Consider the following 19,703-nt stretch of genomic DNA (forward strand, 5'->3'; position numbering starts at 1 on the left):
ATTGCTGCTGTAACAAATAATCACAAATTTAATGGCTTAAAACAACCCAAATTTATTTAGGATGTGGACATCTTTGGGGGGCCATTATTCCTGCTGACATAGTCATAATTGATACAAGCATCTTACCAATGACAAAATTACTAAAGTTGTTAACTGCCCTGTGCTTATGTAAGAAAATATTCTTACCCTTCAAAAGTATACACTGAAGTATTTATTTGTTTATGAAAAACAAAGCTTTCTTCATTTATTTGACATGCGGGTGAGAAGAGGAGGACTGTAATGTCACTGGCACATCTGCATGAAGGGTTTCAGAAGCTGGTATCCACCAGGCCCTTCCTCTACCAGGAGGACTCTCTGCAAGGGGCAGGCAGCTCACAGATGCCCCCCGTGCCAATCATAGAAAAAGTCATGACTGTCCCTTTCTTGCCAATCTGCCAGGGTTCCGGGGGGGGAAAGCAGATAATTATCGGATCCTGGCCCAGGTCCAGCTCCTTGGTGAGGGACTTGAAGAATTGGGCTTTGTGACTACAGTTCTCCTCTGCAGTGTCCTCCACACGGGATGGAAGAGATGAGCAGTTGCACGCAGGGCTCAGTGGAGCTGTTCACCACCAAGGCCAGACCTGGTCACACCATCATGCTCACATAGTCTTCAGGTTGGCCCAGGATGGCTGCACTGGCCGTGCCGAGTCGCTCTACCAGTCCTGTGGGCACGCCGCTGTTTTGGGCAAGTTCGTGTCCAGCTCGACAACTGGCATGTCTGGCGAGAAGGAACCGGAGTGGCCACAGCAGCGGAGAAAGAACACGCAGAGTCTACACTCAAGTATTTAGAGGCAAAGGGTCACGGTGTATGCAACTTACTCTCATATGGAACGGAAATAACAATATACAAAGAGAGAGAGGGAGGGGGGAAATGATAAAGCAAATTGACAATTTACAATAGGTACTTCTGGATAAGAAGTATATATAGTAGCCTTCCTACTATATTTGCAACTCTTCCATAATTTGAAGTAATTTCCAAATGAAGTACGTGTGTATGGCTGTGTGTGTGTGTGTGTGTGTGTGCACATGCGCGCGCGTGTGTGTGTGTGTTTGCAATAAGTAAGAGTGCCAAGGAGCTGAGACAAGAGGTTTGCTGTGTATTGGTTTCATCTCACCAAGTAGATTGAAGAACACCTCAGGCACTCTCCGTTGTAGACAGAAAACCCTATGTCCTCAACATGACATTCAGGCTTTTTCATGACCTTCAGCCTCCTCTGGCAATCACATCTTCCATCTCCCATCTATTCTTTTATCCACATCTGATTACTTACCATTCCTCAAAACTACATCATAATAATTTCTCCACTTATTAAGCATCTAGTGTATACTGGCTCTACCCCCTTGTCATTTCATTCAATCCTCACAACAGAACTTCAAGTTAGATACCAGTGTTCCCTCTTACAAATAGTGAATCAAAGGCTCAGACAGGTTACTTGATTTGCTTAAGGTCACACAGCTAGAGCTAGACTTTAAATCATGTCTAAAACCAGGTTCTTTTCGATATACTGCATTGCCCCACCCTCTAAGTACTGATTCAATAAACATTTCCTAAGCACTCACTCAGTGCTGGGCTCTATGCCAGGCACTGGGAGTACAAACGTAATCAATCCCACTTCAACCTCCCAGAGTGTATGATTTAGCCACAGAGACAGGGACAGGGCTGAGGAGAGCAAAGGGTTAAGGGTCAGGGTCAGCCGGGTTTCCAGAGTCTGGCTCCATGATCCTAGAAGCTGAGCCAGGAACCTAGGTGGTGGTGCAAGTTAAGAAGGAAACCTCCCCGCCCTCAGATGGTGGGGAGTGCTGGGTGAAGGTTCCGGGGAACATTTTCCTTTTTAGTCAGGTCTCTGCTGCCCTCTAGTGGGAGATGCAGAGATAACAGGAGGAGAAGTTTCACCCAGAAGTGGCGTGTGGGGGTGGGGAGCCACATTAACTCTGAGCCTCTTCTTAGCCTTGGGATCTGTGACATGGTTCCCTGACTTGTAAATGTAGAGGTCTGGGTTTGAAACTGCAGTTTTGCAGGGGTCAGTCTGCTTCACCAGGAGAGATACTCAACTTTTCTCAGGCATATACTGAGCCCCAAAATTAACCCCAGACAGAGCCCCTCAAAGACCGAGCTATGATGAAGGTCACAGACTGAATTCTGACCTTGATTAGAGACTAAACCCACCCTAACACCCTACCAGACTTCTGCCACCCCCTCGCCTGCTCCCCAGTTGCTAAACACCACCATTACTAGAAATTAAATTATATCCATTCACAATTAAATAAGCTGTAATTATTATTTACAGCTTATTTATATAATAAATATTTTTATATTTATTATATAAATATAATAAATACATTATTATGTTAATTGTCTAGACCAGGAATCAGCAAACCACAGCCAATATGCTATTTTTGTATGGTGACTTAAGAATGATTTTTACATTTTAAAAATGTTGAAAAAGATATAACAAAGGAGAATATGTAGCAGAGACCATATGAGTCTCACAAAGCCTAAAACATTTACTATCTGGCCCTTTCCAGAAGGAGTTGGCTGATCTCTGGTCTAGACATAAGAACGTGTGGGGAAAATGTTAATAATGCAGATTATAAACATGTCAGATCTATAGCTGCTACCACATTATAAATCATACAGATTATTGAGGGAATATTTTTCCAGCATTTGAAAACTATTATCTAATGCAGCAAAAAAAGTCATTCACATCATTGACAAAGAGGTGAAATTCCATGCAAACTGGTGCAGCCACTCTGGAAAACAGTATGGAGTTTCCTCCAAAAGTTAAAAATAGAACTACCCTACAACCCAGCAATTGCACTACTAGGTATTTATCCAAAAGATACAAAAATACAGATTGAGAGGGGCACATGCACCCCAATGTCTATAGCAGCACTATCAACAATAGCCAAATTATGGAAGGAGCTCAAATGTACATCAATTGATGAATGGATAAAGAAGATATGGTATACACACACACACACACACACACACACACACACACACGAATATTACTCAGCCATCAAAAAGAATGAAATCTTGCCATTTGTAGTGACATGGATGGAGCTAGAGTGTATTATGCTAAGTGAAACGAGTCAGTCAGATAAAGACAAATACTATATGATTTCACTCATATGTGAAATCTAAGAAACAAACAGATGAACATAGGGGAAAAGAGAGGGGCAAATCATGAAATAAACTCTTAACAATAGAGAACAAACTGAAGGTTACTGGAGGAGAGGTGGGCAGGAATGGGTTAAATAGGTAATGGTATTAAGAAGGGCACATGTTGGGGCACCTGGGTGGCTCAGTCGGTTAAGCGTCAGACTTCGGCTCAGGTCCTGATCTCACGGCTGGTGAGTTTGAGCCCCGCGTTGGGATCTGTGCTGACAGCTCAGAGACTGGAGCCTGTTTCAGATTCTGTGTCTCCCTCTCTCTCTCTGACCCTTCCCCGTTCCTCCTCTGTCTCTCTCTGTCTCAAAAGTAAATAAACGTTAAAAAAAAATTTTAAAAAGAAGGGCACATGTTGTGATGAGCAGTGGGTGTTGTATGTAAGTGATTAATCACTAAATTCTACTCCTGAAACTAATATTATACCACATGTTTAACTAAATAGAATTTAAATAAAAATTTGAAATTAAAAAAAAAGAGGTGAAATTTCAAAATATGTAGTGGTGAAGCTGAAGAGGTTTAAATTTAATGACTATAATTTACATGAGGTTTGAGAAACAGTTTTACAGAAGAACATGTATCAGATCTAATGACAATAAATTTATATGAAAAAAAGCACATTGGAATGCAACTCCATTTGTCAAATTATGGTTGAATCACAACTATCAGTTACAGATATAAGAGTCTGGCAAAAGTCAGTGGAAGTATTCTACGAGAATCAATTAGCTAGATAGAATTTATGATAAAGAATATTGTAGAAACTTAACAGAAACCCATGGGGGAGGGGAAGGAAAAAAAAAAAAAAAGAGGTTAGAGTGGGAGAGAGCCAAAGCATAAGAGACTCTTAAAAACTGAGAACAAACTGAGGGTTGATGGGGGGTGGGAGAGAGAGGAGGGTGGGTGATGGGTATTGAAGAGGGCATCTTTTGGGATGAGCACTGGGTGTTGTATGGAAACCAATTTGACAATAAATTTCATAAATTAAAAAAATAATAAATACATAAATACATAAATGAATAACCTAAAAAAAGAATATTGTATATGTCATCACCATAAATTTTGTTACTCATATTAGTAAAATGTATAATGAACTTATGGATGCAGGCATATGCACACATTTTTGGAGAGCTGGTTGTTAAAAATTTGCCAGCATACTGCTGCTCAACAGCCTTCACATACCCAAAGCAACAGCTATATCCCTAGTTCTAAAAAGGCAGAGATTGCCAACATCTACCAACACCCACCCACTCTTACCATGGACCTTTTTCTAAGACTCCCACCTTTCAGAGTTTGGACCTTGGTATATATTTGCTCTTGTTTTCCATCTCTGTCTTTTTGCCTCACCTTTCAAAGGATCTCTTCAGATTTGTCTCATACCTCCTCAACTGATTTTTTCATTTATGCTCTCCGATATTTAACATCCAAGACTTTTTTCTTCCTGATCATTCCTTTTATGGCATTCTCTTCTCTAGTGGATTCAATAACTTCTCTTGATTCTCTGAAAATATTCATGATAGGGTGTTGGATTTTTTTTTTAGAGTGTTTACCTCCCCACCTAGTCTCTTTCTGCCACATAGCTTTTATCTTTTTGTTTGTTCATTTGTTTGTTTTGTCTCTGTCTTTTCTAGTAGATGCTCTCCTTGGCTCTCTGAGGATCTTTGCTGTCTCTACGTGAGGCGTTAGTAAAAGAACAAGCCTCCTTGATGAAATGGCTGATTCCCAAACTAGGGCAGAGAAAGTAGTAGATGAGTCCAGAATATCCCCTTATGCAAGAAAGTGCCAGAAAGTCCATCTTACAATGGACATAAGGGGCAGCAGAAAGGGGCTCCTGGTGGATAAATCTAGAATGAACTGAGCATAATATGCACATACAGCATAATATATTGAGCATAATATTTCATAATATACATATATATAGTAAGACTATATATAACTCATTGATCAAAATAAAATCCATGAGATGACATTAATACAACTTCATAAATAAATAAATAAATAAATAAATAGCAAGATAGGGAAAGCTCTTCCTTGTACCAGGAAAATAACTAATAAATATAAAAGGCAATGGTGGCATTAGAAAATTATCTCCAGATAACATCCATATAATAATTGATTCAGGCAAAAATAATCGATGATTTGAAAACTGGTGGATAATGAATATTTATTAATTACAAAGGAAAAAACAATAACTTTACACTGAAGATATTTGGCAGACACCTCGTTTAAGCAGGTGATTAAAGTTAACATCACTGGCAAAGGGATAAATGGGCGTCATGTGCCTCCTGACATGTGAACTAACACAACATCATTTGTGTGATATTGCTGTCAACGGTTCCCTCAGGAGGAAACATCAGACAAACTGAAACTAAAGGACATTCTGCAAAATACCTGTCCTGTACTCTTGAAAAAATGTCAATGTGGCAAAGAAAGACTGAGGAATTGCTTCAGATTAAAGGAGCCTAAAGAGACATGACAACTAAATGCAGCACATGATCTGGGATTTTCTGCTCTAAAGGACATTATTGGCACAGTTGGCTAAATCTGAATAAGGTCTGTAGATATAATAGCCCTGAATCAATGTTAATTTCAATGTTAAAAAGAATGTCCTCAGTTTTGAGAGACACACTGAATTATTCAGGGGCAAAGGGGCATCATGTTCAGTGAAAAAATAATATGTTGATATTAGGGGAATTTGGTGAAGAGTAGACAGGAATTCTTGCAATTTTTCTCTAAGTCTAAAATTAGGCCAAAAAAAAAAAAAAAAAAACCACTCCACACAGTTAAGAAAAATTCTAAAGCTGACTGGGAGCTGTGTGCGCATAGGTCGGGGGTGTGGACAATGGGCCTGGGGGAGGGGGCCTGCTGGGGCCACTTCATTAGGCGCCACCCCTCTTCCCAGTTTCATCTTCCACTCTCCTGCCTAGAGGTGTCTGCCTGGTTGCCAGGTGCCAGGAGTTGAATGGGGCAGGGAAAGTGGTGTTGTGCTGGGGACTCAACATTCACTTAATCTCCTGTTTTCCCACCCTCAAGTCCCCTCCTCCCAGGCCAGAGACCCTCTCCAAAGAATAAACCTCCAGTCCTCTGCCCAGGTTGGGGGAGGGGGTAGTCTGGGCTCAGGGGGAAGAAACCAGGGGGTCTAACTACTCTGGGCTTTCAGCCACACCTACTTCTAGAAGTGCCTGAGCCTTTTCGGAGTTCCCAAGGTAGAATCTGGCTGCTTGTAAATCTAGCAAACCCACTGCGGTTTAAGATGCACCTTTCCAAGTCTGTCTGAGCTCCACTCCCAGCTTCCAAAAGGTGCTGTCATCTTGTCTCCTGTTCCCTTTGTCCTTGTGGCTTTAAATATTTTAATAAAACCATCCGCTGTCATTTTTCCTGGAGTTTCAGGAAAGAGCATGTGTATCCAACCTGTCATCTTTAATTGGAAGTCCTTTGTTATGTTCTCTAATCTTTCTACAATGACCATATATTTCTTGTGCAATTTTAAAATATATTTAAGCACATGAAAGAGTTAAATGTTGTGAAACCATGTAAAACAATTTAAGAATGGGATATTTATCAGGTTTCTGACGGGAAGATAACTAAGCTCTGAGAAGGAGCTGGGCGGTGTAAGAAAAATAATAGGAGATGCTGCTCATTGGCAATGTGCCATGAAGGCGAAAGCATTCCTCTCCGAACGCGTTTTTAACCTTCCAACAGCGACTATTAAAGATGGAGAGCACCTGGTGTGTAATGGAAGGGTCCGCAGGGCGAAAAAAGCTAGCAAAAGACTATGATAGTTCTGGAGCTCAAATTTCACCAAATCCTAGAGGCGGCAGGTACGCGCACAGCACGAAGGCCAAGGCCCTCCTTGGGGCTGAAGATTTGAAAGAGGCTACTCCCGGAGGGGCTCGCTTAGATCCTAGGTTAGAACCAGGCATCTGTCCCCCGCACCAACACGAAGTCAGGATAGATCCAGGAGTGAGTCAAGTCTAAGGCTCGGTGCCAAACCCAGACCCTCTGCCAGTCGGATGCAGAGAGCGAGTCCCCAGCGCGAGCACCGCATCTGGATGCACCCGCGCTCACCTCCAGCTGCGTCCTCAGCTGCGCCGCGGCCCGGAAGGGGTGGCGCCGCGAGGAGCGGCCTTTCCAGCTCTAGCCACACAGGGGCAGCAGAGGACAGGCGGAGAAAACCGAGAGGGACTTGGGGATGGGGGTGGGAGAGGGTAGGAGACTGGGAGAAAGACCTAGAGAGGGATACAAAGTACACAAAAAAGGTGGCAGAAAAATGGAGAGAGGGGCGAGGAAACTGACAGCCCGGCACTCAGGGAGAGCCTGGAGGCCCCAGAACTATAAAGGAAGGAAGCACTACTCACAGTGAGAGAATTCCTCACTTGTGCAGCGTGCCGCTGGCTCACCTTGTGATGTAAGTGTAATGAACCCATTTCAGAGATGAAGAAACTCAGGATGACAAATTACACGGTCAGCGAAGTCACAGAATTGGCCCTAGATCGTTTACTGGCTGGGGGATTTAACTTCTCTGTGCCTTGTTTTCCTTCCCTGCCTCACAGGGTTGTTATAAGGGTTAAATGAGACGACAGGCAAAGTGCTAGACTAGCTCTCGGCACATAGTAAACACTCAACAAATGCCAAGGGTTATTATTTATCTTTGTTGTTGAATCCTCACAACATGGAGAGGCGCCCTTGGATTCCAGGTTTGCGGAGTGCTGCTGAGAACTACTCCCCCCCTGTTAGAGTTGGGGAAACAGGCTGGGAAAGATTGCATGACTTAGCATCCAGGTCTACAGCCAGGGTATAGCAGAGCCAAAATGCAAAATCAGGTCGCTTGTCCCTTTCCTCTACCATGCCAGCTGCCTCAGCAGGGGGCAGAAAGTGTGTGCTCAGCCCAAGTTGCTAAAGTTTGGTTCGGCCCTTTCCCACTGAGCACAGCCTGCTGCCAGGCCCTGGGCTGGAAAGGCAGCCGGGGGATCAGCAGCATGTTTTCATGGCCAAGCAGCTCACTGAGGGAATGACTGACCAGAGCTGGACAGGGGTGGGAGTTCTGTTGGACATGCTCGCTGTTCCTGTTAGGGACAAAGAGAAGAGATCCTGGTTCCGCTCACATACCCACAGTTTCCAGCCTTCAGTGACAAACATCTGGACAAAGAGCACACCAAACGGATGGCATGGGAGAGGCACACATTGGCATGGGAAAGGGGCTGTACCTAGTCTTTGAAAGCCTGGTCTCCGATTACTCCTGAGTCCCCCTGGATGAGATACTTAACCTCCCTCTCCTTCCTACCCTCTTCATCTGCAAAATGAGGGTAACAACAATCCTTTCTTCCTCAATGAGGCGGGGAGGAGGGGGTAGGAGGATGAAATGAGGTGACCAGTGCACAGGACCAGCCTGGCACACAGGATGTTCCAAGCAAGGAGCTCTGTTATTATTTCTAAAAGAGGAATGATAATGCTCTCACAGAATTACTTCAAAGAGTAAAAGAAATGAGGCATGTTCCAGTGCCTCCAACACAGCTGATACTCAGGAAATGAGACTTAAATCTACTGCCAGGCTTTGTAGAGTTGAAGGGGGACACACACACCCTGATACAGCTGGTCTTTCAGGCAACAATAACTTGGGGACAAAGCCCCTCCCACCCCCAACCACGCACCTCAAGAAGAATGTGTTTGTGGGACGGTGACGCCTTTGTAGGAAAGTGAGCTTTGGGGCCTCCTGGTCAGCCCCTGCTGTGTCCACTCATAGTGAATGTGCACCACCTGTGTACCACCCTCACCCCTTTGCCTCACTCTCAGCAGGTGGCCCCAGACTCTGCATCAGTCCGCTGTGACCCCCAGCTTCCCCTTTTACCAGTTGCCAACATCCTCCACCATCCTTGCCCTTGCCCTTCTGTCCCTCTAAAAAGCAGGATCCTTCCTCCTGCCCCAAACCACCTCCACCCCCCCACCCCCAGCCATGTACCTCCTCATCTGTCAGCTCCTCTCCCTCCTGGCCCCTTCCCACCAGCACGTGAACTTGCCCCTCACACCAGCAGGCTGCCCTCCCACAGTCTTCCTTCCTCCCATATTTCCAAATAAGGTCACATTTTGAGGTTCCTGATAAACATGAATTTGGGGAGGATAATATGCAACCCAGTACATTTAAACTCAGGAGATTTCACATAAATATCTAAATCACCACTTCTCTTTTCTTTTTTTTCTTTCTTTCTTTCTTTATTTATTTTGAGAGGGGGGAGGGGCAGAGAGAGGGAGAGAGGGAATCCCAAGCAGGCTCCATGCTGTCGACTGTGGTGGCACACAGCACGAGGTAGGGCTCGATCTCATTAACTGTGAGTTGGGTGCTTTACTAACTGAACCACCCAGGCACCTCACCACTTCTCTTTTAAGAAAACCAGATGTGACCCCACATCACCCTGCACCCCAGATCCCCCCATGGTGATGAGTGGCTGGAGCTGAGAGGTGGGGAGCACTACTGCAGTCTCTTCTGAAGGCGTCAGACGACTGCAGGAGCACACCAAGATTAAAGACAGCCAGCACATTCATCTTCCTTAAAACTAGTGGCAACCTTCTGTCAGAGGAAGAGAGGAAGCAGCAAAGTGGTGTGCGTGCAACTTTTAAAGAGGCAACTGCTCTCAACCCAAGTATTTCTCTCAGTCGCATTGCCTACCTGGTCCTGGTCAGGATTTTCATCTGGAGGCTGGCTAGATAGTAATGCCATGCTTATGTGACTGTCACTCACTGGGTGCAGCAGTCACTCTCCATACCCACAGCCCTCGTTCTTACCATTCCTGCCCACCTTCCAACTGCCAGCACATGCACTGCTTTACCTAAGGGCCTCCTCTGGCTACTGGAGCCCATTTCTCACCTCCGCAGCGCCCCCTCCCCAGACACACGTGCCAGCCTTCAAACACTTGCCAACAGAAGTGGGCGTGTGAACACCCCAGCTCCCTCACCCTGTGGGCAGGATGACTCTAAAGCTCATGTTCCCTACTGAAGTTCCCAGATGGCTGTACAATAAAGCTCCAGCCGCTCACTGTGGTAACATGTTCAGTGACACTCCCTCAGGTGGCCCACTGCCTGCCTGTCTCACTTCCCATCTCTCCTGGGAAGTGCTTTATGGGGTCACCTGTCAGATAAAGTGTTTGCACAAGAGCAACAGTGTTAGGGCGGGCTCCTGGAGGAACCTAGGTTTGAGAACAGAGACATGGCCTGCTTGCCTTGTTTGTCTTTCCATCCACAGCACAGAGCACAGTGGATGAGTACATCATAAAGAGTACTTATTATTCATTCATTTATTCTGCAGTATGTAATCTAGCTCCACTCTAGGCCTGGCCTGGGTTAGGTGCTAGGATACAATGATGAGAGGATCCACTGTGTTTCCTGCCCTCCTAAAGCTTCCAATCCAGGGAAGACTGACTTTGTTTTTAATGTTTATTTATTTTTGAGAGGGAGAGAGAGAGAGTACATGCAAGCTGGGGTGGGGCAGAGAGCAAGGGAGACAGAGAACCCAAGCAGGCTCTGTTCAGTCAGTACAGAGCCTGATGTAGGGATCAAACTCACGAACCATGAGATCGGGACCTGAGCTGAAGTCAGACATTTAACCATCTGAGCCACCCAGGTGTCTCCAGGGAACACTGACCTTTAAGGAAAGAGAGATTTCTGCCCTCCTAGAAGCCTACAGCTTGGCTCTTGAAAACTTAAGATCGTAAAAAAGTGGAAACAGCACAAGCTGGCAAAGAGTGAGAACAGCACAAGCTGGCAAAATGAGTGGGGTGGTCTTTCATTCACTAAGCAAATATCCACTGAACATTTCTTCAGGCTCTCCTGAAGGCAGGGGTACAAACATGTCAACAGCGAGAAAGAACACCAAGAGGTCAAACAGAGACTATGGCAGCACCAAGGAAGGACTAACTCAGCCTAGCAGGTCCAGGAGGACTCCCTGGAGGAGGTGTCACTTGAGCTGAATTTTGAAGTATAGGAAGGCTTTTGCAAAATCTGGAAAGGAAAGAGCATTCTACACAAAGAAACTGCATGTAGAAAGGTAGGGAGGTGTGAAGATGGAGAGAGTGGCTTGATGTGGGTGGGACAAAGGAGAGGGCTCAGAAAGGAGGAGCAGGCAGGGGCAGGAATATGAAGTTGCTCCTCTGCTAGTCTCAGGCATTCACACCTCATTAGGACTCAGTTTTCTCCTCAGTAGAATGAAAATGTTGAGGCTCTTGTAAAGATAAAATCTATTAATGCAAGAGAAGATCTGGCATTTATACAACACCTGACATTTCACTGGCCCTCAGGGAATAGTAGCTACTTTATCCTAAGAATGAATCCTAGGAAGTCACTGCAGGATTTAAAACCACACAGTGGCATGGTCAGCCTGGAGCTTTGGGAGATGCCAGTGAGGAGGTTGCTGTGGTCAGAAGAGGTCACCTGCATGGTTTCCAGGCATACCGATAGTTTCCTATGTCTTTCTGCCAGAGAGCTTTCTCTAGTATTGGAGAGAATCACGTGCAGGGCAGGCCAGAAATGCAAAGGAGTTAATACTCCAGGGGCAACCCTCTCCCAAGAAGGGTTGGGAATCAGTGGATAAGACCTTCCACTTCCTGTGGTAACATGTTCAGTGACACTGCCCACTGTGGGACAGTTCACTGCCTCTCAGAGGGTCCCCAGTTGGATTGAGCTCCAGGTGATGCTAGAGGTAACCCACTCATTAGTATATCTTTTATTAGCTTTTCTCCATTTCCTATCTCACTACTGTACTCTCTCACTATGCCTCATAGGACCACCTCCAAAATAAACTACTTATACCCAAATTCATGTCTCAAGATCTACTCTTGGGGAAACCCAAACCAAACAGGTGGCAACAGAAATGATCCTAGAAAGCAGGCCTCAGGAGGAGATTCTAGAATTAAATTACTAGGCAGCTAGATGGCCAAAAAAAAAAAAGAAAACAAATCCTGTTTCTGCTGGGAAGTGAGATGCTTTTGTAGCAGCACAATTACTGACTGACTCTAGCCTGTGATAGACTGGGCAGATAGACTGGACAGTGGAAAGAAAACCAACAACCATGCCATAGCTCCAGCCCTTGAAAGCAACGGAAGTAATGGTAATTATAAGGATTGTGGAGTTGATTAGGTTGTGTTACCTTGAAGAAAGATGATCTGTCAGGCTGTTAAGTCCACCATCGACTCAGGGCACATTTGAAAACTAAAAGGTCTCCATGGCACAATTTAAAGAGACATTCATCTCCTGCAGCAGGAGAGCAGACTGTGCTGAAAATCAGCCCAAGACTTGATTGGAACCATGACTAAGTTACAAAAGAGACCGAATCCACAGCTCCAGTAAGTCCTGAGACAAAGTCCAAGTCCCAGTAGAGCGGCAGAAGTAGGACGCTAAGACTTAGTATTTTGACTTGAGAACCTTAGGCCCCACATCTTCCTGAGCCCTGTAGGTTGGCACAAATGCTTCCTCTCCCCGCATAGAGGGGAGTAGCCTCTCATTGCCAGGAGACCATGCGAAGTCCTCCTAAAGGCAATTGTCTTCCAAGGTAATAATTGTTTTCCTGCCTCCTCCCACCCCACCCCACCACCCATGACATGTAGGCCAAAATCTAGGTCTGATCTCAGCATGGTTTGATGGAGAAGTACTGTCCCTTACATGGCAGGTAATAGATTATTCACCATCAGAGCTGCAGGAACCAACTAATATATACCAGGAGAAACTAGAAGATTATTTATGAAAGCATATCTTGAGGGTGCTGGGCCATGGTAGAGGAAGAATATTAAGCTGGATAGGAAGTAGTTTATTGAAGTAGGTGCTCCTCTCACTCAGGACTTCACATCCTGGCAAAGATGTTCAAAGCCAGTCATAACACATTGCTAGGGTGGTTTCTTGAAGCTTGGAGATGGCATTGGCCTACAGTAAATGAAGCAGAAATACCATAACTGCCTTGGCAGAGCATTATGGAAGAGGTCGGAAAGTTCAGAGAAGTGGGCACGCTCAAATGGATTTATGATGCAAGACCAGACAGCCACCGACGAAGTTCTGTAAGAGGGCTAGAGAACACTCCCTTTACTATGCACTATGGAACAACAGGGAATGCACTATCAAAAACTCAGTGTTGGCTTTCCTCTATAAGCCAAGTTGATGGTAAAGATCCGGCTATGGAACTGGGCTACCTGGTGTCAATGGGAAGAAGGAATTCTGGACTATCAAAAGTCAGATAGTGGCACTTAAACATCAGAAACAAGGTGGGTGTTAAATGGGCAACAAAACTGGAATGGTAACCAAAGACCCTGACCCACAGGGTTATGTGGTGAAGGCTAATAGTGTTTCCAGAGGAGACATATGGGCAGCCATCTAGAGTGTTGACTTACTTATAAACCAAAAAAATATAAAGAGCATGGAAGCAGAAAACTGATAATCAGTTGCCACAATGGAAAATCATGATCCTTTGCCTAGTTTCTAGAGTTGAACCAGTTCTCAGATCCAGAGTCCATTAATTGAAGGAGAAGCCAGGTCCCCTTGAGGAAAGACCAAGAAATCCCATAGCAAACATATACAATACATATTACCCCTGTCCCCAAAAGCCCTATAACCAGTTACCAGACAATCCATACTGAAGAAAGGGGAACACCCACAGCTATTGAATAAAACTTCTAAACTTCTAGCCAGGAAACTCAACATGCCATCATAGCTTCCTTGTTGGATTGTGGTTATATAAAAGGGCAGAAGATATATGGAGTCTTGGCCCAAGTCCATCTCACATGGAATCCATCCTGTGAGAAAAGGTCTTAGTGAGAGCTCCTAAAACTGCCCCCTGCACAGGACAAGAATTGGAATCAGAAGCAGTGCTACAGCATAAGTAGAATGGCAGAAATTAGCGCCAGCATCAATGAATTAAAGAATGCAGGGGTGGTGATTTTTAGCATATCCCTCTCTAGTTTATCATTATATTCCCTGAAAAGAAAAAAAAAAAAGAAAGATCATTGTGGACAATAGTGGACTACCAGAAACTTAACCAAGTGACAGATCCGGTCACAGCTGTTATGCCAGAAATGTATCTCCACTAGAATCAGTCAACACTTGGCATAGAGCTATTGGTGCAGCAAACATATTTTCAATCCCCATCAAAAAAGAAGATCAAAAGCAATTCAGAGTTCTCATTTCACATTCCCCTAGGATGAGTAGCAAACACTTTGACCTTGTTGCCCCAGGGCTATGATTATCCTCCTTGCTGTCTCCATGTAACCAAAGGAACATTGGTCATTTTGACATTTCCCCAGAACATCATCATACTGGTCCAGTATACTAAAGACATCATGTTAATCAGATCTCATGAGCAGAAGTACTCTGTATACCTTGGAAAGAAACATGTGTACCAGAAGGTAGGAGATTAATCCTACAAATATTAAGGGGTCTGCCACATCAGTAACAACTTCTGGTACTCTAATGGCATAGGGCATCCTAGGACATCCCATTGCCCCAAGGTAAAGGATAAGTTATTGCACCTTTTATTTACTATAGCTAAGAAAAAGTCACAGCCCTTGATAGGCCCTTTGGGTTTTAAATACAGCCCACATTTACTTATACTGTTATAATCCAATTTTGGGGTGACTGGGAAGTTTACCTATTTTGAGAGGGCTCTACAGCTGGTTTAGTTTGCTGTAGAAGCTGACCAATAAATTCAGTGGTGTTAGAGGTATCCACGGTAGATAGGAGGCTGTGAGAAATCTCTGACAAGCACCCAAATCAGAGTTTCAGTATAGACTTCTAGGATTCTGGAGGAACGCTATTCATATTTCTGCAGCAGAGAAGCTTTTGCCATTCAAAGACAGGCTGCTGGCATGCTATTGGGACTAAGGAGAGACTGAGAACCTGACCTAAAACATTAAATGACTATGAAACCAGAGATGCTTATCAAGAGCTGGATATTATCACAACCACAAAACAATTGTATCATACAATATAAATGGTACATTTGGTACTAGAGTTGAGAAGGTCCGGAAGGTCCAAATAGGGAACCCGAATTCTATGTCTCCTACGTCCATTGCATTGCAGTCTCTCCATAAGTTTCACCTAGGGTTTCGTTGTTTTTTTTTTTTAAGTTTATTTTTTTAATTTTGTGAGAGAGAGAGAGACCATGAGTGAAGGAGGGGCAGAGAGAGAATCCCAAGCAGACTTCATGCTGTCAGAGCAGAGCCCAATGGAGGGCTTGATCTTACAAACTGTGAGATCATGACCTGAACTGAAATCAAATCATGACCTTAACTGAACACTTAACCTACTGAGCCACCCAGGCGCCACATTTTCACTTACGGCTTCTTAGGAGATTTGCAACAAGTGGCTGATAGGAAGGAGAAAAACCTGGGACTAGTTCATGGATGAGTAGACTCAATATGTTTGTACAAGTAGAAAATGGACTTCTGCACTACAACTTGTTTGTGGGTGACTCTAAGACGTGGGATCTCCTCCACCATCAGGGAGAACTTCAAGCAGTACATGTAGTCATCGATTTTGTGTGGTAAGGACAAAGGTAAGGATGCATATAGATTCCTGGGAAGTGGTAAAAGGTTTGTATGCATAGTCAGGGTCCTGGAGGAAAGAAAATTGGAAGGTCAGAAACAAAGAGGCTTGACAAAGAGTCATTTAGATCAACCCACAGGAGTGAGCATGAAGTGTAAAGGTATTTGTGTCACATGCAATGCTCCTCAGAGATCCACCAGAGGAGGCATTGAATAACTAGGTCAATAGAATGACTCACTTAATGGATGTTAGTCAAACTCTATCTTTGGCCAACCCAGTGATCGTACAATAGGCCCATTAACAATCTTGTCAGAGTGGCAAAGATGGATACTATACATGGCTCAATGTCATGGGCTCTATCTTACCAAGGCTGCTCTAGCTGTGACCACTCTTGAATAGAAATTTTGAATTTCTACAGGTACTGTATCCCACAAGTCACAATACATTGGCCCAGGAGCCAAGTGCTGAAAGTAAAATTGGTTCCTTTACCACCAATGTTAGGACTCACTTGAGAATTCTGTACTTCTGCCCTCAGAACTTTAGTGTCTTTACGTTAGAAGTTCTGAGGTTCAGGGATGAAATGTTTTTACTAAGGGACACCATAAAGTGTTCCAGTGAACCTAAAGCTAGGACTGTCTTTTGGTCATTTTGGATCCTTCATTCTGGTAAACCTCCAAGCAAAGAAAGGAATCATATTGGCAGGAGTAACTAACCCTGATTATCATAAGGAAATGGAAGTGCTGCTGTATAATGGGGGCAGGAAGGAGTTTGTCTGGAATTTGGTGCTTCCATGATAGATGATAATAACAACAACAACAAAAAAGGTAATTGCAGCAATCATGGACTTACAAGAACAAGGTAACTAGGAGCTTAGATCCTTGAAAGTCTGGGTCATCCCCCTGGGCAAGCAATCTAGACTGGCAGAAGTTCTAGATGAGGCTGAGCATAAGGGAAATCCTGAATGGATGAAAGACGATAAATTATAATTACAGCTTCAGATTCACCTACAGTAGTGAGCACTGTAGTTTGTCCCACTGATCCTCCTATTGTAAATCTTTTTTTTTTTTAGGTATCATGAGTGACTGTACGTTGGGGAATCAAAGTGGACTTAATGTGGTGACAGGTCGGGTCTTAGCAGTGCAAAGGGAAATTGTAGCAAATTCTGTACGTGCCTCACCTGGTACTACCCTTCTACCTGGTCAGCCTGCTTCCATTCTTGCATTCTGCATCCATTCGCAATTCAAGTAATAAGAACTTTCTTTGAATATACAACTCCTAATATCTCTTTCTAGTGCTTAAAATCTTCCAGTTTCTGAATGCACTTTAAATCCTCAATGTGGTGGGGGCACCTGGGTAGTTCAGTTGGTTAAGCATCTGACTTTGGCTCAGATCATGATCTCACGGTTTGTGAGCTTGAGCCCTGCATCAAGATCTGTACTTTCAGCCTAGAGCCTACTTCAGGTCCTCTGTCTCCCTCTCTCTGCCCCTTCCTTGCTTGCTCTCTCTCTCTCTCAAAAAAAAAAAAAAATAAATAAATAAGCTTAAAAAAAAACTAAAAGCATCCCCTCTAAAGAGCATATGACCATAGTCTTTCAATCCAATCTAATAATTTCTACCTTTAACTAATGGGTTTAGTCCATTACATTTTTGTGATTTCTGGTATGTTTGAATTTATTTTTAACATCTTAATTTAGAACTTCCTATATTTATTGCTTTATTAATACTTCTGTTTTCTCTGTTGCCTTCTAATACATTGACTAGTTTTTTATTCCTTCTTCTCTAATTGTTTCAAATTATACAATTTATTTCCATACTTAGAGTTACTTTCAAAATTTTAATACATATATTTGACCTAACAAGGTCTAAAGTTAAAGAATACTTTTTTTTCAGTTAAAGAATATCTTTACCCGCGTTTATTTAAAACAATGACTTAGAACTTTATCTCTAATCACTCACTCTCTCTGTTATCATTTTATAGTATTTTGTTCCACCTTCTATTAGACTGCTGAAAATTAACTTTTATTATCACCTCATATAATCAAATGTTATTCAGCAAATCCACATATTTATATTATTGTTATTATTGTGTTGTACATTCACTCCTGAGTTAGATTTCCTTCTTCTAGAAGTACATCCTCTAGTTGTTCTTTCAACAAAGGTCAGTTACTGGTAAGTATTTCAGTTTTTTTCTGAAAATATCTTATCTTGCCCTTACTCTTGAATGCTGGCTTACCTGTGGATAAAATTTCAGTAGATATTTATTTTCTCTAGGCACTTTGACAGCATAATACCACTGTCCACCGTCTTCTCTTGTTGCTGTTGATAAGTCTAAAATTATTCTAATTGTCACCCTCTGTGGTTAATCTCTTTATTCTGTTATTTTTAAGATGTTATCTTTGATTTTAGGGTTCCTCGGTTTCATTTCAATGTTTATGCATAAGATTTATTTTCATTTATCCTGCTTGAGATATTTAGGTTTCCTATACCTGAAGACTTCTGTCTTTGATAAATTCTGGATAATTCTTATTCAAAATTGCTTTACAGATTATCTCTGTCTTCATTCTCTCTATTTTCATCATCTGAAACTTTTATTAGATGAATGTTGAACTCTTTTATCCTCCATGTTTCTTAACCTGTCTTTCATATTTTCCATTTCTGTGTCTATGTTTGTATCCAATTTACTTGGATCTATCTACCAGTTCACCAATTCTCTCTTCAACTGTGTCTAATCTGATATTTGGTCTGCTCATTGAGATTTTAATTTCAATGATATGTTTTTCATTTCTCTAAATTCTATCTGGCTCTTTTTCAAGACTGCTTCTTTCTATTTCATAATATCTTGTTCTTTTCTTTATAATGCTAAGCCAATGTGGGGGTATTACCAAGTTATAGCTGGGCCTAGTCTGCCTAATTCAGTATGCCTATTTGCATGGTTATTGTATTTCTCTCTACCAGATAATATGCACCATGAGGGCAGAGCTGTATCTGTGCTTTAATTAATTATAGTCAATATTAATTTTTGTGCACACATTATTTCTTTTCTTGGCCAGGAGAAGCCCCTGCTAACTTTTGTTTTTTTGACATAGCCTCACTTACTTTTTTAGATGGCCTACTTTACAGTACAAGAAAGTGTCCCAGGCTCAACTACATTCCCAGCCTATGATCTGGAACTGGCCATTTTCCTGAAGAGCCATAGTTCTCCACAGTACCATGAAGTGAAGAAATAATATTTAGAGACCAAATTTTGGATGATAGGAGTGCTCTTTGCTCCAGATGGTCATTCATTGGCTCTAGGTCTTTTCATTGGACAGAATGAATAAATTTGAATTTTTTAAAAAATTCATGAGTTTATACTAACATTTCAAATTTAAATTACCATTGGAGTTTTACTTAACTCATTTGATTTCTTAATTATGGATGCATAATTTACATACAATAAAATTAACGCATTTGGGGACACAATTGTGTAACATCCAGCACCCATATTCCCTCATGCCCCTTTATAGTTGATCCCTCTCCTGACCTTCAACCCCTAACAACTACTAACCTGCTTTCTGTTACTTCAGTTTTGCTTTTTCTAGAATTTTATATATCATATGACATATAGTTTTTTGTGTTTGACCTCTTAGCATATTTTTGAGATACATCCATATTTTTGCAATATTAGTATGACATTCATTTTTGTTACTGAATTAGTATTACAACATATGGATATACCACTATCTGTTTATCCCTTCACCAGTTGATGGACATTTGTTTTGTTTTTGTTTTTTTCAACTTTTGGCTATTATGAATGAAGCTGCTATAAACATTTCAGTAGAAGTCTTTTTAAAAATTTTTTAACGTTTATTTTTGAGAGAGAAAGAGACAGAATGCAAGCAAGGGAGGGGCAGAGAGAGAGAGAGAGAGAGGGAGGGAGACACAGAATCTGAAACAGGCTCTGGGCTCTGCGATGTTAGCACAGAGCCCAATGCGGAGCAAG

The 19,703-nt window shown here is 42.7% G+C and overlaps 1 pseudogene; it reads right to left on the reverse strand.

Moving 5' to 3' along the window:
* Positions 1-338: 338 nt before the first annotated feature.
* On the reverse strand, positions 339-755 carry LOC128311784 (D-dopachrome decarboxylase-like; annotated as a pseudogene).
* Between the last annotated feature and the right edge of the window lie 18,948 nt (positions 756-19,703).

This window comes from Acinonyx jubatus, chromosome C1 (genome assembly GCF_027475565.1).
Source record: "Acinonyx jubatus isolate Ajub_Pintada_27869175 chromosome C1, VMU_Ajub_asm_v1.0, whole genome shotgun sequence".
NCBI lineage: Eukaryota > Metazoa > Chordata > Mammalia > Carnivora > Felidae > Acinonyx > Acinonyx jubatus.